Source organism: Oryctolagus cuniculus, chromosome 10 (assembly GCF_051225735.1).
Source record: "Oryctolagus cuniculus isolate XC-2025 breed Fujian yellow rabbit chromosome 10, ASM5122573v1, whole genome shotgun sequence".
In the NCBI taxonomy this organism is placed as follows: Eukaryota; Metazoa; Chordata; class Mammalia; order Lagomorpha; family Leporidae; genus Oryctolagus; species Oryctolagus cuniculus.
The window spans coordinates 42,232,707-42,236,987 of record NC_142876.1 but is presented as its reverse complement, the minus strand read 5'-3'; positions in this window follow the sequence as shown (position 1 = coordinate 42,236,987).

The following is a 4,281-nucleotide window of genomic DNA, read 5'->3' as shown; positions in this document are numbered from 1 at the left end:
GGTCACGTGTGCTTATAAAGCCCTGCTGTCACCAGCACCCGAATCTGCCTCTGGCTGTGGTCTTACCGCATTCCTCTCACTGCCCTTCCTCTGTCTCCTTTACTGGATCTTCTCTGAGCTCCTGTCTCTTTTTTAATTATATTTTTAAATCTTTTCATATAGACAGAGATTTCATAAACTTCACAGACACAATTCTAAGAATATAATACTTTCCACTTTCCCCCTTTTTTTAAAAAAATATTTTGCAGTAACACACTCAATTTGCTTTCTAATCACAGGCTTAATGCTCCTCTAAAGAAAGAGTTCTGCGGGTAAGAAGCAGAGAGCCCACTGTTCCTCAGGAATACAGACAAGGGCTATAAAACGACTCAAAGCACAAGATGTCAATTTCGCTCATATACATTATTATGGGGTTTTTGGGTACTGTGTGTATTAGCTACTACGAATCAGAGAAAACATGATACTTGTCTATTTGGGTTACAGATTTTTGTTTCAATTTTCTATCCTTCCTTCATTGTCTCTGTTTTCTCCAAGTTCCATCTGCCTCTCTCTCCTGTTTTTTTTTTTTTTTTAAAGATTTATTTATTTATTTATTTATTTAAGAGAGAGAGAGAGAGAGAGAGAGAGAGAAAGGTCCTCCATCTGCTGGTTCACTCCCCAGATGACCCAAACAGCTGGAGCTGGGTTGATCTGAAGCCAGGAGCCAGGAGTTCCACCCAGGTCTCCCACTCAGGTACAGGGGCCCAAGTGCTTGGGCTATCTTCTACGGCTTTCCCAGGCCATAAGCAGAGGGCTGTATTAGAACAGGAACACCCAAGACATTAACTGGTGCCCAAATGGAATGCCAGTGCCACAAGCGGTTGCTTAGCCTACTATGCCATAGCGCTGGCTCCTCATAATTTTTTATTATCTGATTTTTCATGTTGAGGCTTTTCTTCATTATCTCATCATCTTGATTGGAAGGAACTTCTTTATATGTAAGTGGCAGCTTCAAGAGTATGTGAAAGGATGGGTTTTTCTTTAAAATGCTGGAGTCCTTTCTGTGGGTTCTTCTTAAAGTGAGTTTTAATCCATCTTTCTTTTGTTAGGGCCCTTCAGAGACTATCAATAAACAGAAGGGGAGCCGGCCTTCTGGCACAGGGGGTTTAGCTGCTGCCTGCGATGCCGGCATCCCATATCAGAGTGCCAATTGAGTCCCGGCTATTCTGCTTCCTGGTCCAGCTCTGTGCTAACCTGCCTGGGAAGCAGTGGATGATGGCCCAAGTGCTTGAGTCCCTGCCACTCATGCAGAACACTTGGATGGAGTTCCTGACTTCCGACTTCAGCCTGGCACAGACCTGCTGTTGCCCACATGTGGGGAGTGAACCAGCAGATGAAAGATCTCCTTGACTGTCTCTTGCAAGCCCAGTCACTCTAACTTCCAAATAAAGATGTTAAGAAAAAAAAAAAATGGGATGCAGGGAGGTATTAAATGTCTGGTCACCTGTGTTGTAGACAGGATAGGAGGAAAGGGTGGATATCGCACAGTTCATTGATATTCACTTATTTGTTTTTAATTGTTTTATTTATTTAAGAGAGAGACAGAGCGCTTCCATCTGCTGGTTTGCTCAAACACCTGCTACAATTGAGGCTGGAAAGGGACCAAGGCTGGGAGCTGGGAACTCAATTCAGGTCTCCCGCATGGGTGGCTGAAGCCCAATTACTTAAGCCATCACCACTGCTTCCCATGGTCTGTGCCAACAGGAAGCTGAAGTCAGGAGCCAGAGCCCCAGACGTCACACCGAGATATTCCACTGTGTGATGCTAGTGTCTCAACCTGTATCTTAATCTCTAGGCCAAATGCCTGCCCCTACTTTCACTTAACTTTCCCTGTTGCTGAGGCCACCAATGCACCTGTATCCCTGCATCTGTGCCTTAGCACTTGTCAAGACTAACAACATAGCTTGTGGAGCCCAGTGGAAACTGAAAAAGCAGAGTGCCTTATGATGGCAGAGCATTAACCCATAAGTCACACACATGTAAAGCAAGCCATCCAGTGTGCTTGCACACAGGAATAGCCTCCCTGTGTCCTGTGGAGGGGGCTGGTGGCCTGGTGGAGGATGAGGTTCTTATAAGAAGAATTCACGGCCGGCGCCGCGGCTCACTAGGCTAATCCTCCGCCTAGCGGTGCCGGCACACCGGGTTCTAGTCCCGGTCGGGGCGCCGGATTCTGTCCCGGTTGCCCCTCTTCCAGGCCAGCCCTCTGCTGTGGCCAGGGAGTGCAGTGGAGGATGGCCCAGGTGCTTGGGCCCTGCACCCCATGGGAGACCAGGAAAAGCACCTGGATCCTGGCTCCTGCCATCGGATCAGCGCGATGCGCCGGCCGCAGCGCACCGGCCGCGGCAGCCATTGGAGGGTGAACCAGCGGCAAAGGAAGACCTTTCTCTCTGTCTCTCTCTCTCACTGTCCACTCTGCCTGTCAAAAAATAAAAAATAAAAAAAAAAAAAAAAGAAGAAGAAGAATTCACAGGGACCATTGCCATGGCTCACTTGGTTAATCCTCCACCTGCGGCGCCGGCATCCCATATGGGCGCTGGGTTCTAGTCCCGGTTGCTCCTCTTCTAGTCCAGTTCTCTGCTGTGGCCCGGGAGGGCAGTGGAGGATGGCCCAAGTGCTTGGGCCCTGCACCTGCATGGGTGACCAGGAGGAAGCACCTGGCTCCTGGCTTCGGATTGGCGCAGCACCGCCCTTAGAGGCCATTTGGGGAGTGAACCAATGGAAGGAAGACCTTTCTCTCTGTCTCTCTCTCTCTCTCTGTGTCTATAAGTCTACCTGTCAAAAAAAAAAAAAAGAAGAAGAAGAAGAAGAAGAAGAAGAAGAAGAAGAAGAAGAAGAAGAAGAAGAAGAATTCACCTGGGGTCCCTCTGCCCTGGGTGCAACCTCACACCTCCCTTGCCTGCGGTTTTTGAGGTCTCCAAAGAGGAGCCAGTTAAGGTTCTGGGGAACCTGTCTCCCTTCAGAGAGCCACTCTGAAATCCTTCTGTACTTTTAAAAAATATTCATTTGAGTTTTAAAAAAAATATTTATTTGAAAGATAGAGCTACTGAGAGGTTCAGGGAGGGAAAGATCTTCCATTCCCTGGTTCGCTCCCCAAATGGCTGCAATGGCTGGGATGGGCCAGGCCAAAGCCAGGAGCCTAAAACTCCATCTAGGTCTCCCACGTGGGTAGCAGGGGCCCAAGCACTCAGGCCATCTTCCACTGCTTTCCTAAGTGCATTACTAGGGAACTGGATTAGAAGTGGAGCAGCTGAGACTTGAACCGGTGCCCTTATGGGATGCCAATGCTGCAGGTGGCAGCTTTACCCGCTATGCCACAACACCGGCCTCTCTGCTCACCCTGTTAAAATAATGTGTTCAAATTTCTCCTCCATTATTTTCTTTAATGTTTTTTGTCCTTCTGGGTAAGGATACTACTTGTGTGTGTGTTTTTTGTTTTTTCTTTTCTTTTTCTTTTTTTTTTTTTTTGACAGGCAGAGTGGACAGTGAGAGAGAGAGACAGAGAAAGGTCTTCCTTTTGCTGTTGGTTCACCCTCCAACGGCCGCTGCTGCTGGAACGCTGCGGCCGGCACACCAGGGCCCAAGGACTTGGGCCATCCTCCACTGCACTCCCGGGCCACAGCAGAGAGCCGGCCTGGAAGAGGGGCAACCGGGACAGAATCCGGCACCCTGAGCAGGACTAAACCCGGTGTGCCAGCGCCGCAGGTGGAGGATTAGACTGTTGAGCCGCGGCGCCAGCCATTTCTTTACTATAATTTAGTAGAGTTTTAAGAGGAGGAGAGGTAAGTGTATGGGATTGATCTGCCATTTATGACTATGTCAAAATACCAGTAAAGAAATAATGACCAACGGCAAAGGAAGACCTTTCTCTCTGTATCTCTCTCTCACTGTCCACTCTGCCTGTCCAAAAAAAAAAAAAAAAAAAAAAAAAGAAGAAGAAATAATGACTGGGCCGATGTGTGGCGTAGGGGGTAAAGCCGCTGCTCCACTTCTGATCCAGCTCTCTGCTATGGCCTGGGAAAGCAGTAGAAGATGGCCCAAGTCCTTGGAACCCTGCACCCACACAGGAAGACCCAGAGGAAGCTCCTGGCTCCTGGCTTCGGATCAGTACAGCTCAGGCAGTTGTGGCCAACTGGGGAGTGAACCATCATATGGAAGACCTCTCTCTCTCTCTCTCTCTCTCTCTCTCTGCCTCTCCTTCTCTCTCTCTCTCTCTCTGCCTCTCCTTCTCTCTCTGTATAACTC